At 37.4% G+C, this 15,155-nt stretch overlaps 1 protein-coding gene across 32 annotated transcripts in view; it reads left to right on the top strand.

Annotated features, from left to right (window-relative positions):
- The window catches only part of NRXN1 (neurexin 1), a 759,121-nt gene that overhangs the window by 246,994 nt on the left and 496,972 nt on the right, over nt 1-15,155 (top strand). The gene's annotated exons all lie outside the window — the stretch shown is intronic.

The following is a 15,155-nucleotide window of genomic DNA, read 5'->3' as shown; positions in this document are numbered from 1 at the left end:
TGATCTCTTACTAAGTGTTTAAGAGGCTCTTTTGCACTACAGTATCTGGACCTCCATAAGCAGATTTCTTTTACAAAGTGGTTTTACAGTGACAGTGGCTTCTTTCCTAAAAATCACATTGTTTTTTTGATAGCTGCTGCTCCTCCTTTATAACTTAATGTCAATTACATTGATAACTGTCTGTGTTCATCAGGAAAAAAAATTGCGTACATGCTTTTATGTTTGCAATTGAGTAAACCCAGATTTTGAGACTACCACATTTGGCTTTTTACACAAAACCCTGGTTTTATGTTCTCCAGACATAGGCCCTTGCTTGTATCTACAAAGCCCTGTAACAAATAACTCTTGTGTTCCAAAATACCGTGATCTAAATTTTATTGAGGGTAGGGAGGGAAAGGACTATGAAAAACAGTTGTATACCGTAAAACCATTTAAAAAGGTAACTGTACTTTGTTTTTTTTGTTTATTGTCCTGGAAAGTGAGTGTTAATTTAAGAACAAACAATAATTCCAGTACACTTACCAGTCCTCCAGCAAGCAGTAATATTAGAATAGCTCTTAAATCCAGTAAAACCAGTCCTAGCATACCAGAAAGGAAAAAAAAAAAAAAAAAAAAAAATCGTATGCCAGCCTTCTATAAATTTAATAAGACTGTAGTATCTTTTCCAAGATAATTACTTTGAAATCAGTTGGCTTCTTAACCATGTTCTTAATACGTCCCCACTTCTATTTTTTGTTTTTATATCTGGCTGCTGCACACAAATTGGAAATAGAGCTTTTTTGTTATTAAGGAATATTATGATCTTCATATGGGATTGGCATTTCCAGATTAGCGAGAACAACGCATATGCAGGTAGTTGCAGTTCTGTGTAAATGCAGCAGGTGTTACTCTGTGTAAAATATGGACTGTTCAGCTGCCTTTATGGCTATGACCTTGACAGGAGTCACTATTGTTATACCAGTAGTTACTAATATTTTATTTGCCTCCATTCTAAAATGCACACTTTGTGTCTTTGTTTAATCTAGATACATAGTTGATTCTTCTTTGCAGCAAAGAATGTTTTCTGTTATTGCTGGTCTGGTTTGGCGGGGTTTTTGGTAGCGGGGGAAGAGCCCCAGGAATGGCTCCGATAAGAAGCTGAGAAGCTCCCCTTGCTTCCAAAACCCAGCCAAAGATTAGAGGGACCAATAGATGCTCCTCTGCGATTAACATACAAAAGAACTGATATAAGATCTGAGCAGAGCAGCACTTAAAGAAAAAAGAAGAGCTGTGCTGGAGAAAGAGAGTGGTGCTGGGGGTTGGTGGGGAAGAAGGTGCCCAAGCAGAAGTTTCCCTGGAACCCATGGTGAGATGGCAGGCTGTCCCCCTGCACTCGTGGAGGAACGTAGTGGAATATTCCCTGAAGGCACCAGGAGGGGTGAATTTGGCCATGGTCTTGGATGTTGTGGCCAGTGGACTCTGATTATGCAGCTTTGGAAGACCCCGGTGCCAGGGGAGGTGACTGTTCCTGAAGCAGCCCATGACTGTGGGAAGCGCAGGCTGGAGCAGCTCTGGACCTCGTGGGAAAAACTCATGAAGGAGAGGTTCGTAGAGGACTTTCTCTCATGGTAGGGACCCCGTGGAGAAGCAGGGAAGGACTGAAAGGAATCCTTCTTCCTGAGGAGGAAGAAGCAGCAGGAACCACCAGCCTGTGAACTGACTCTAAACCCCACCCCCTGTCCCCCTGTGCCGCTGGGGGGAAGGAGGGAGAGAAACTGGGAACAAAGTGATTTGGGCCCAGGAAGAAGGGAGGGGTAACATATGCAAGCCCTGCTCTTTGTGTTGTCTGTGTACTGTGTGTATTTAATTAGAATGAAATAAATATATTATTTTTCCCCGCGTTGGGTCTGTTTTGCCTGTGACCTTAATCGGTGAAGAACCCTCCTTGTCCTTTGTCTCGACCCATGAGCTTTGTCCTCCTCATCCCGGAGTGTGTGTGTGTCAGGGGAAGCTGAGTGAGTGGCCATGGGGCTGTTCCTTTGTTGTTGTGTTGGACTCAAACCATGACACTGTTCTTGCCCCAAATCAAGATGAGTTAGTGCTGTGATGGTCACTTCAATGTTTGTGTTGTCCTTAGTTTTATCATCCAGCTGTATTCATAAAGGGCAATTAAAAACCATTTTCATTACTTGATGCAGTGATCATTAGTCAATATAACATACAGAGGAAGGTAATCTATTTATATATATATAAAAGTTAATTCAATACTAATTGTTTAAAACAAGCCAATTTAAAATAGCAATGTTCTTTTGCTCACTAAATAAGCAACTCTTCTATCTTTGCCCACCTTTGGAAGAAGAAACTTTTTAAATGTAGTACAAATTATTTATAACTTTAGCTTTTAATAATGAAAAAAGGAAAACCAAAACATTCTGTTCTTTCACAAATGAGAATTTTTTTCCAGGATTTGATGTCCAATAAAAATCCATTTCCATTTGCTTTAGAATTATGAGCTATTTTAACTTGCAAAAACATGGCAAATTTCAAAGATGCTACTGCAGACGGTTTATAGATGTCATCGCTTAAGTGTGAATAGCTGTATAGCCTGAAAATTAGAGGGATCATATAGGGCTATTACAGGTGTTTTTTGGTGATTCATTGGACAGGATATATATAAAAAAATAAATCATTAAGTATTTACAGGTGAGTTCACCATATAGGTAAAACAAAATGAAGAGCTTTCTGATCCTGTAGCTCATTTAGACACTTTTGATTGAGTTAATGATGGTGAAAATGAGGTATTAAGAGAAACACCAAACACACCAGAAGACACATTGCTCCTGTTGCTGCCTCTCATAGAAGGCCTTATTTAAAAAAAAAAAAAACAGTTTTAGCTGAATTATTAGCCATGCGACAGTGAATTAAGGTAACTGAGCTAGCATAGTATTTTTGCTTTTAATTGTCTGTCTGTCTTTGAGAAGTTTTGCAGTTCTTATATATACAGAACTTAATCTGTAAAAAAAAAGAAAAAAAAAAAAGCTATTTTAATATTTTTAGCTAATATATTCATTCCTTTAGCTTTCTTGAAAGAAAAAATATTGTAATAGGATATTTCAAATTGCTTATTTAGATCAAAAATTTCTATCAGGTTGCAATAGGCTATAGGCACATCTCTCTCTGCTTATAATTTTAAAGAGCAGATTGCTTCAGTTAAGACTTCAGCTTCTCAGGTTTCCTTTGTTGCTGCAGGATTCTTATATATACAATATTTCTCATATACTCAGTAACTTACAATCGTGTTTTTTTTAATAAATGTGAGAGAAACTCTCTTCATTAGATGGTAGTATTCTCAGTGGACTCAGTGGAAAATGTGTTAAAAATTGTTTTCATATTTAATTTCCCATGTTTATAGGGTTACCAGGAGTTGTAATTAGCTTCTTCTAAACATGTTTTGAAGACTATGATGGAGATCCAACAGATTTTTTTTCCAAGGTTTATATAAAGTCATTCCTTCAGTGATGCAATCTTAGGAACAGATTGAAAAAAAATGTGACAGTTGTGTGTAATCTCCTCTAGAAGGGGTTTGTTTTGGTTTCCCTTTTTCAAGCCATTGCTGTGGCTCTTGTTACTGAGACCAATGCTACATACATATTCCTGTAGTACCTCTCTGATACTAGTGCAAAAATGATTTTTAAAAATGGCTCATTATGCATATTGTACCATTGCAGTGGCCTTCCCTCTGCATCTCTGGCAAACTTACTGTTACTCAGAGCTTCTTTTAACAGGAGTTAATTAGGATGAGGAAGTTGCTGCTTGTTTTTTATTGCATACAAACCCCAGGACATGCTGCACTAATCCCATAGTGCTGTGTGGTGCCCTAGGAGAGGTGTTTAGTGGATGTTTTGGAAGTCTGTTATTAGCATTGGAAATGTTCTTTATCAGATCATTTAACTAGTTAACTCTCTCTGGATATTATGATAAATGCATGTAATGTGTTTTTTTGGGATTTGCTAATTTGAAATGCATATTAAATATAATACCAACAAAGTCAGGGCAATCTTAAGTATTTCTTCCTCTCATAATACACACTTTTACCTACAATAATGAAAAAATGAATGTAAGTCTTCTGAAAAGCCCTCAGGAAGGAGTAAAGTGGTCCAAGGAGCTTTGTCCAAGGAGTAGACCAGAAATTGGGTTTTTATTTTTTATCCAGGACACTGACTGCTTTCAATTTTTGAAAGAACAACTCCCATATTTTTTTTTTTTTTGTTCTGCAACTCTCCCTTTGTAAGATGCAGGCAGAAGAGAGCTAGCCAGGACAGGGAAGAACTTTATCTTTCCTGTGTCATCACTCAAATCAGATTAATTTCAAAATTTGCATTTGTGGAAGTTTTATAGTTCAGAGAGAAAAATTAGAAAAACATTATTTTTACTGTTGTAATGTCTTTTTTTAATATAAACTGCTTTTTAAAAATAATTTTGTACAGAAAGCCTCTGTGCCTCTGATCCTTTAAAAGCTGAAAATCTGTATTTTGCACTTTAGCTGCAAAGTCAGTGGAAACCTTGAGAACTTGAAAAGGCCTTTGGTTGCCATGTTGGTCAGCACAGGTTTTACCTTGGGGACTAAATGAAGCCCCTGGGTTTTTTGTTGGTATAATGCTAGGCTTGTTTCCCAACATCTGACCAAAACCCCTAATTGAGTTTTAAGGCAACAGTAAGATTGAGTAAAGCCAGTTTCTTCTGTGGATATAGAGGTGTTGTGTATGTTTGGCATTTTGCAGTTTATTCTTAATTTAACAAGAATTTTAATGATGTCAAACTTGGAGGTTTTTAGTAATATCAAAAGGCATTATCACTATAATTTAAACTGCAGGACTTTCTAATCTACCTTTTAATGATATGACTGTTTGTAGGGAAAGGATCCACTTATTTTCACCTTTTAGGAGTCCAGTATTGCATGTACACTAAGATGGAATAATTCCTAAAGCTCCTGCTTACTTTATTGTCCCTCCCCAATTGCAAATTTGGTTTTGAAGTGCATAGTCTGTGTGATTAAATAAAAGGCCCTGAAGAACAGTGAGGAAATCTTGTGATCTAGCCATTTTAGAAATTAATTTAAATTACTGTTTAGCAAAAAATGAGTAATTTATCACTTATCCGTTGTTCCGTGTAAGTCATTTATCATGAGTGGCAGCTCATCATCATTTTACTCTAACTGAATATGGTGGGGAGGGATCAGAGAATTATATTGTGCAAGTTCATACTTCTTGTAGTTGGCAACCAATTTAATGATTGTGGATAAAATAAAGCAGGAGCTATAAAAGCTTTTCCAAGTTTCTCTTCTGCTGCTGAAAGATGATATACATGATTTTGTATCACTTATACTGTATAATTCTTGTTGGTAGGTAGAATTTTCTTTTGCACTTCAGTTTACTTAAGTGCCTACTAGTTTTACTTGCATACTGGATACAAGTAGTGCAGACTTTGGTGTCCAGGATTTCAGGTGTAGTGGTTTTTTATATAAACCATGTACTGATAGTGGACTTGATAAAGAGAGACTATGGTAGTCCAAATTTGTTGGTTAGAACCCCTAACCAAAATCTTACCTCTCTTGTCATCTTCTTGAGTGATGCATTTTCTCCTGTAGAAGGGCTTGAGATGGTGCATCAGTTCCCTGGATCTTTGGAATCAGTAAACACTAGTACACAATTTTTCGGCAAAAGAATATTTAAAATAATAAGCCCTGGATAAAATATTCCTGAGTCCTTCAGAATAAGTTGCTCATGGTCTCAGATATTTTGTTATCATGTTAGGCTAGCCATGATAATCTTGTAACAGACTTATTCACTAATAAAGGAGGAAGAAGGTAATGTGACTAGTAAAATGAAAATTTGTTTTAGAATGCTTTCTGGAACCGGTAACTGCTGTTTTTGTGATACTGCATCTTCATCTTTCTGTGACAGTAGCAGCTCTTTTCAGACAAAAAGTTCTCATTTGCAGTGTACCTGTCTGCTTTTAACAGCCTGTGAATATAGCTTTCCTTACTTGCTGATTTATGTGCAAGACTTGTCTTTTACTCAAAGTTTGCTTGGACATTGCAATGGATAATGCAATGCATTTCTCGGTATGCTGACAAATAAGATGCTCAGGAACAGCAATCTTAGTTCCTGCTAGAGAATCTACTCCATCATGCTCTATCCTTTTCAGTGTATGCTATATCAATAGGGAAGGAAGCCAGGAATTTGTATTTACAGAGGGGTGGGGAAGGAGGGAAAGAAACATGACTATTTCCTAGTTGTGGATTTGAAATAATTAATCTCCTTTTCTCCCCAAATTGTTTCCTTGGAATTTTGTGTGAAGAATTGTTTAGACGGCAAGGAAATTTTCTGGAAAGGAACAAAAAAATGTGAGAAAGGGAAGGAAGAATGGGAGATTCTTCTGTTAAAAATTATTTAAATGAATAGGAACAGAAAACTGATAGCAACAACAGTACTTTTAAAAATTAATTTAACCCTAACTGATAAAGTAGACCATCTGTACTCCATTTGAATTAATAACTTCTTATGTTTTATCATAATTGCATCATTTTTGTTGATTTTGTATGTAAGTCTTAAATTTATTAAGAAGACAATAATAATAATAATTTGTTTTCTTCGAGTATCTGCATGAGTTGTTTAGGTATGCAATCCAGTAAGACTGTTTTATGCAATGAGGAAAAAAAATTAACATCAAATTCAGGTATAAAATACTACTTAATCTTTATGGTTTTTCATCATAAGCTCCAGGTAGTGATATGTTAATGGAAGGGTACAAATTTGTCTTCTAAAAGCACACTGTGCTGAGAAGCCTTGTGAGTGATGATCCTGATGTCGTTCTAGGTTCAATGGCACACACCCTATGCAGAAAGATTTTCCTTTGTATGTAATGGCAACCATTAGTTTGCAGGTACTGCAACATCTCTAATTCTTGATGTTTACTACAGAAGTAGCAGTTCAGGCTGTCTCATTTTATTGTATCAGTCATCCTTGTTAATGGTTTTGTTTACACACTGTTTTGGTGTATTTTTTGCTGGTTACATTACTTTCTGAAAGACTTAATAGATGGCTTAATGGTAAGTGTTTCAGTTTTAAATTGCCATTAAATTGAGCACAAATAAGTACACCTGGGAACTTACAAGACTGGTTTGGCATAATTTATTTATTTAGCTCATATTTAATGGTTTGAAGATGGCACAGAAGGAACTTGGTTCTTAAGAAATAGAGTATCAGCTTCCTTTCTCTTTGAGAAAAATTCTTTAGGTAGGTAGACAGATAAATTGACAGTGCTCTCCTATGTCTTGTTTGTGTAATAGTAGACTGGTTTGTCACATCACATGGGTCCTTGGAATTTAGTTAATAAACTTATTTCAAGACTTTTCCTTTCCTCTTCTCTACAGAAACATTGCAGCTCTCAATAAATAGCTTGGACTTACTCTTTCTGGACATTTTTATTTCTCCGGTATACGGACCCATTATTGTTATCACCTAATAAGACCAGAGTATCCAGTCACATGCATGTGATTTAAATCATGCATGGACAGATGCTCATATCATTATTGAATCAGCTAGACCTCCTTTATGGTGTAATACTGCCAGGGAAGAGGCTAGATATGCTATAAATCTTAATAAGGTGCTTATGTAGGATTGTAAAATCTGCTACGGACTGTAAAAATATTTCTTCTGGATGCTTGATCAGACTCTAAGGACTTAAATCAGCTTCTAAAGAAGTGAATATAAAAGCTGTCATTGACTTCACTGGGGAACAAGGCAAATTCTAAGTAGGAAAATAGAAAATAGCCCCTTTCTGTACTAGTGGGTACTTCGATAAAACATGCTTCTTGTCTGAATCCGTTCTGTGACACAAATAGATCACGTCTTCCTGTATTTATGCATATCCTGTTATTCAGGATAGTAACTGCAGCAATATAAAATAATTGAGAGTACTCAATATTCAGAATGAAAACATGTTCAGTTCTGTTATTGGTATTAATATTACCTTGTGCTTTTCTGTGCAGGTAATTATATTTTAGACATTAAATGAAGTGCAACACTTCATAGTGGCTAGAATGATTGCCATACATTTTTAATGGTTTCTCCAAGTGTTATTAAGTGATAATGTGGAAAAAAACTAGCCAACTGGCAATATACAATGTTATTAATAAAACCTGTTCTTAACTCACTTTTAAAATCAACAAATGAAGCAATGAATTATAACTGATCTTTTATATATAAAAAAGTGTATTTTATATAATTTTTTCCATCTGTGCATTCTAAAAGTCCTTTCATGTCAGAAGTAAAGTAGTACATCTGCTTGATGTTAGAGAGTTGATATGAGGATAGTTACCAGTATTGCTTCATGGCTTCTATGTCCTGTGTTTAACTGACAAGACATTTTTACTTGTATGTGACTCCTACTGTATGCCTGCCGGAAATGTCTCTGTTTTTTAAACTCTGTAAATCTCTGTATCCCTGGCTTCCTGTTCTCAGTTTTTCTGAATCTTTACTAACCTACTCTGAAACCATATAGTGGCAGGGCTGTGTCTGTTTTGCCTTATATCTTCCCATTTCATGTCTGGGAAAGCAGCATTGGAGTTGCAGTGTCTAATCACTTTCCACATGTCAATGTCATAATGAGGGAAAAGTTATCTGAGGTTGCATCCAAGTGAGCATGAGAAGGAACTTTGTTCATGAAGAATGCATTACTCCAAAGGCCTGAGAAGTGTGCCCTTCAGATAATTTCTGTATTATGTGCAGTTTGGCCAAACTAGAATATTGTCATAGTAGATACTACTTGAATCCATGCCATGAATGTATCTTCATATTATAAGGAAATACTTAGTTTGGTTGAGATACTTTCTGTGAAAAGATCCTATGCACTTAGTCTCCATCCAAACATTTGAAACTGGTAGTTTTCGTTATTAATTTCTCTGTAATGCCAAGAAGTTGTTGTGGTTTTTTCAGTTGTCAGATGCTTGTGGAAAAGTATTGTAGTTCTTAGCAAGCAGCACCTACTGGAAAATAAAATTACTACTTAGCTAAGTATGCAGACTGTCTCATTAGCTGCTCAGCCAAGCCCTGTGACCTTTTGTCTGTCAGACTTTTCTTTTTCCTAGTAATGAACATAGTAGAATAAAAATGGAAGTTCCTTTAACTTATTGATAGCAGAAGTGAATTTCCCGATACATAAAAATGTTGCTGAATCATTTCAGTGTTTTCAACCTCAGCTTCCTAAAAGCTGAAAACAGTAACTACTGAGAAGATGGGAATTGCCACTGTACCTACAGCTGGAGCTTGCCTGGAGAAGTTATTGGTAAAGTTTGATTTCTCTTCAGAAATGAGATTTTGAGATTGCCAGAATCACAAGATATGACATCTGAGTCATCCTTGTGCTCCTCTGTGAGCTGGCCTTCAAGCAGCCTTTTACCAGCCTGTAATTACTAAAACCTTAAGTGGCAAAGGAAATGTATGAAATGGAGCCAATTTGGATGAGGAATGATGCCATTCAGACAAAGCTGCACATAGTTGGAAGTTTGGAAGGTGATGTTGCCTTGAATCCCTCAGGAGGGAGGGTTCCGACATACTCTATGATTCTGTGATCTCTTGACTCTCCAACTCATGGACATCCTGTTGTTGGATCAGAACCTCTCCCAGTTACCTGAAGTATGGATGTGACCTACTTGATGAATGTTAGTGCTCTGATGCACTAGCATCCTACCCCAATGCAGTCCTGCTATGAGGACTATATCATAGAAATGCAATGCATTCTGAAGACCCAGTCTGTGAAACTCCATCATATAATCTAAAAATAGCAAATAATAGACAACTTTGGTTTGGCAGGTGAACAAATAAAGATAGATTGACAGGAAAAGTATGCAATTAAATTTATTATTCACAGTGTTCAGGTTTTCCAACCAAAATATTTTTCTAATCTGAAACATTTTGGGGCTTTTCAGCCTAGAGAAGAGAAGGCTCTGAGGAGACCTTATAGCGGCCTTCCAGTACTTGAAATGGGCCTACAGAAAAGCTGGGGAGAGACTTTTCATTGGAGAAGATAGTGATAGGACAAGGGGTAATGGTTTTAAACTGAGAGAGGGGAGATTGAGGTTAGATATTAGGAAGAAATTCTTCACTATAGAGGTGGTGAGGAACTGGAATGGGTTGCCCAGGGAGGTTGTTGATGCCCCATCCCTGGAGGTTTTTAAGGCCAAGTTGAACGAGGTTTTGTGCAACTTGGTCTAGTGGTGGGGTTCCCTGCTCATGGCAGGGAAGGCTGGAACTTGATGATCTTTATGGTCCCTTCCAACCTTAATGATTCTATGATTCTATGATTAGTGTGGCGTTTTCAGTTTAAAGTAAATTTTTAAGCAAAGGAATACTAATTTGATGCAAGTCTAAGTAGTTTGTTTAAAAATTGAATGCTTCAGCGTAAATTAAAAAAATAACTCACAAAACTTCCGATTCAAACTTTCATTAATTCCTTTCAGAAATGCCCCAAATGTGGTCTCAACTCCCTGTGAATTTCAGGGAGCTTCATGCAAGAATTGACTTTGATCAGTTCAACCGCCAGAGTGATGGCACAGTAAGGCAGAGGGAAGAACTACAGCTTATCTAATGCTTGTTTAAGTAACTTGAGTGAAGATTATTAAACATACCTGTTAATGACAGTTCTTCAGTGACATTACTGAGTATTAAAGGCCTTATTGTCATAGCTAAAAGGATTAGGAAAGAGATAAAAAAATAAAAGTTAACATTGCAGAGTGCACAGCATTTTGTAAAGAAGATGCTGCAGAAGAGTTCAGTTTGTCATTACTGGTTTTCCCAGAGGGTTATCAAATAGAATCCATGTGTGAAATGGATGTGTTGCAGTCACAGTGATGCTGACTTCGTCTTTCCAATGACAACTCAAGCTGATTTTTTGGGGCTTTATTGTAGTGGGATTTTTTTTCTCTCTAATGAAGAGGGATAGAGTTGATGATTTAGCCTTTTATTTCTCTCCCTGAAGGAAAATGCAATTAAGTAAAAAAGTTCTAGCCTTGAGTACGTATGAAGTGGTTGACACAAAAATGTTAGCCTTTCTGTTGGGTATTTGTGGTGAGGTTTCAGGAGCTTTTTAATCTTCTATTCTTCCTCTGTTGAGGATGGGAACTGGGTGGGCAGTTGGCCAATGTCAACCCAACACAACCCTAAAGGCTTTTTGAAGTCTGTGTAAATTGTGTCTCTATTTACAGTCCAAGGTTATAATTTTGTTTGTATGAACACTCCTGCTTGCTTCTTCAGGCTCTTGTTTAGGAATAATTTTTAAAAATGTATGTGCCTGGCATGCATGAACACTTCCATGCATTTTCATGTTTGCATGAATTACCTGGCTTTACAGAAGTAGTTTACAGTGCATAATATGTTCACATAAATACTTTGCGTGTTGATTTATTCATGTCCTTCAGCTTTTTCTGTTATAGTTGTTAAATGCATGAGACAAAACTACACATGCTGTGTTGCTATATTTAAGTTTTATCATCTGTCCATTGCAGTTACTCCTGTTGTTTTAGTATGCCTTTGCAGTAAGCATCTCTACCAAATAAATTTGCTCTTGAGCATTTTATGCTTTTATTAAATATTCATTAAATGAAATGCATAGTATGAATGCAGTCTGCTCTTAGTGCACTGAAACCCCAGAAAATACATTGTTTGTAAATTCTTTATGCAGAATGAGCCAATGTTTTCTTCCTCTACCAAAACACGTCAAGGTCCAGGACATGCTGCTATTGGTGTAGTGTTGTTCTGCATGCAGGACTGATTTGGAAGATTTAAGACCTGGAGAATGGGCACTGCAATTCCTATGTTGTTTCTGGCAGACGAGGAAGCAGTATAAGTAAGATAAATGTTCCTCTATTGGTAATATCATAGGTAAAAAATAAAAACTTTTGGAATGATAAAATAAAATCATTTTTTTGCCTCAGTCATGCACATGGAATTTAGCTCATATCTCGGTCAAATTCAACAAAGGATAAAATTTGTCCTAAGTTTCAAAATCTTGTGCTGGCTAAAAGTGGTCTGGTGATAAATTCATAGAATCACAGAATAGTTTGAGTTAGAGGGGACCTTAAAGATCATCTAGTTCCAACACTCCTGCATGGGTAGGGACACCTCCCACTAGATAAGGTTCCTCAGAGCGACACCTAATCTGCCCTTGAACACTTCCAGGGATGGGGCTTCCACAGCTTCCCTGGGCAACCTGTTCCAGTGTCTTACCACCCTCACATTAAAGAATTTCTTCCTAATGTCTAACCTAAATCTCTCCTCTTGCCCTCTCACTAAAAGTCTGTGTAAAAAGTCCCTCCCCTGCTTTCTTCTATGCCCCCTTCAGATACTGGAAGGCTGCTATGATATCTCCCTAGAGCCTTCTCTTCTAGGCTGAACAATTCCATCTCTCTCAGCCTTTCCTCATAGGAAAGGTCATCTTTGTGGCCCTTCTCTGGACTTCCTCCAGGATCTCCATGTCCTTCTTATGTTGGGGACTCCAGAATTCAACACAGTACTCCAGGTGGGATCTTATGAGAGCCAAGTAAAGGGGGAGAATCAACTCCCTTGACCTTTTGGCCACACTTCTTTTGGTGCAGCCTAGGACACAGTTGGCTTTCTGGGCTGCAAGCTCACATTGCCAGCTCATGTTGAGCTTCTTATCCACCATCACTCCCAAGTCCGTCTCCTCTGGACTGTTTTTCATCCATTCTCCACCCAGCCTGTAGTTGTGCTTCGGATTTCCCTGACCCAGGTGCAGAACCTTGCACTTGACCTTGTCGAACTTCATGCAGTTTGCACAAGCCCACTTCTCAAGCCTGTCAAGTCCCTCTGGATGGCATCCCTTCCCTCCAGCATGTTGACTTCACTACACACTTTGGTGTCATCAGCAAACTTGGTGAGGGTGCACTCAATTCTGCTGTCCATGTCACCAACAAAGATGTTAAATAGCAGTGGTCCAAGTCCTCCTGGGGAACACCACTCATCACAGGTCTCCATCTGGACATTGAGTCCTTGATCACCACTCTTTGGATGAGACCACCCAGCCAGTTCCTTACCCAGTAAGTGGTCCATCCATCAAATCTGTATTGTTCCAGTTTTGATACCAGGATGTTGTGCAGGGCAGTGTCGAAGGCTTTGCACAGGTCCTGGTAGATGATGTCAGTTGCTCTTCCTTTGTTCACTGAAGCTATGACCCCATGGTAGAAGGCCACCAAATTAGTCAGGCAGGATTTGCCTTTGGTGAAGCTGTGTTGGCTGTTACCAATCACCCCTTGTTTTTCTCATGCCTTAGCAGAGCCTTTAGGAGGATCTGCTCCATGATCTTGCTGGGCACAGAGGTGAGACTGACTGATCTGTAATTCCCTTGGTCTTCCTTTTTTCCTTTTTGAAAATGGGGGTTGTTTCCCTTTTTACAGTTAGTGGGAATTTCTCACAACTGCCAAGACTTTTCAAATATGGTGAACAGAGGCTTTGCAACAAATAACAGACTTAGTTTTAACTGCTTTTCTTTCCATAGGAAACATGAGTCAGAACACCTCTAACAATGTAAATTTTGTCCAGAAGGGAATTTCATGCTAAAAAAATTTAAAAATTTGGTCTCGTAAGCATGACTTTTCAGGTGTTCCTCACCAGAAAGGTGACTGGGTTTGTCAGTGAAGCTACCACCTGCCTAGATATTACAGCCCTACAGATGTCTGGTTAGGATGTAACACAGTGTGATAATACCTGGTTCCTACTGTATATTTGTTATGTATGATGAATACATGAATGCAGAAAGCAGTCTGTGTGCTGTGTACAGTCAACTGCTTGTTGTAATAGAGGAATATAGCTTAATCTGAGATTAGGGATTTTCATTTGGTTTTATTTGTGCTTTGTGAGAGGTGTTATCAAAAAAATAGCAAGGAAAAGCATCCTTAAGGGTGCTCAGAGATGTGATTTTAAAATTATTTTTACAAGTGTTTATTTACAAAGTAGGCTTAGGCTATGAAATCCAGCTGTGGTTTTCCTATTACGTATTCTAAATTCTTTCATTTGGGGCAAGGTGCTGTTGAAGCCAGCTTTGGACTTTATACAGAGCATAAGAGAAGAACAGTTGCTTTGTGATATTTTTATGTCTAATATGGTTTCACTGCAACTAACACAAATACAAATTCTGCATCAAATCTGTGAGATAGAACTTCAAAATAAATACAGACCAATAATTGTTAATATTCTTGTTACAAAGTTAAGCCAACATGCAGTCCTTGTCTGGAGTTCTATCTGAAGTTACTTTGCAGTACTGTCTGAAATGTGTATGTTCTGCTTTCTAAAGAATAATTGCAAATGTCTGGCATCAATGTTAATGTAGTCTACTGCAGGGGGCTGCAAGCAAGATGATGTGGAACAGCACAAGACAGATACGCCCAAGGACTTTTCAAACAAATGTGTTCTTGTATCTGCTTTTTACATGCTCTGTCATTCACTGGTCTCTTAAATTCATGTTACTGTTATTTCTCTGATCTATATATTAATACAGGTGTTTGGGTTTTTTCCTGGTGCTGTTATAGACTAATGTATGCAGCTGTGTTCTGGAGACTGTGTTTGTTCTAAAGAATGTTGAAATTAGGCATCTACAGATTTTCATACCTTCATTTATTTTCATACCAACATGCACACGTTTCCATTGAAATTAAGAAAACTACCCTCTATGGCACAAACTGGCAAGTAAAAGTATATCCCAGAAAAAAGATGTTTTCTTACTGACATGTTAAATTGCTCACTGGCATGATAATATGTGCAGGATTGAGATACATGCAGATTTCTTAAATGAGCAGTTTGTAGCTTTGATTTAATCAAGATCTTTAGAACAGAGCGCTTTGAAATATCTAGGTTATTGATTCTTTTTGAGATGCCATGCTTTTTATAAGAGTTGGAAATGAAAAGATCTGGGTTTTGACTGGAATAATGCTTTGGTTTGCACAGTCCCATCAATGCTATGTTTTTTGATGTGTTCTAGATCAGATTGCTTTAACACAGTTGCGATGCAGTATATTTTCTCAGTTTAATCATACCTATGAAAGTTTTGTAAGAAAATATTTAAAATATCTTCATGGTAAATGTTAGGGTTGTTTTTTTTCT

Source organism: Apus apus, chromosome 3, assembly GCF_020740795.1.
Source record: "Apus apus isolate bApuApu2 chromosome 3, bApuApu2.pri.cur, whole genome shotgun sequence".
Classification (NCBI taxonomy): domain Eukaryota; kingdom Metazoa; phylum Chordata; class Aves; order Apodiformes; family Apodidae; genus Apus; species Apus apus.
The sequence above is the reverse complement of the archived record's forward strand: the minus strand, read 5'-3'. Positions and strand labels throughout refer to the sequence as shown.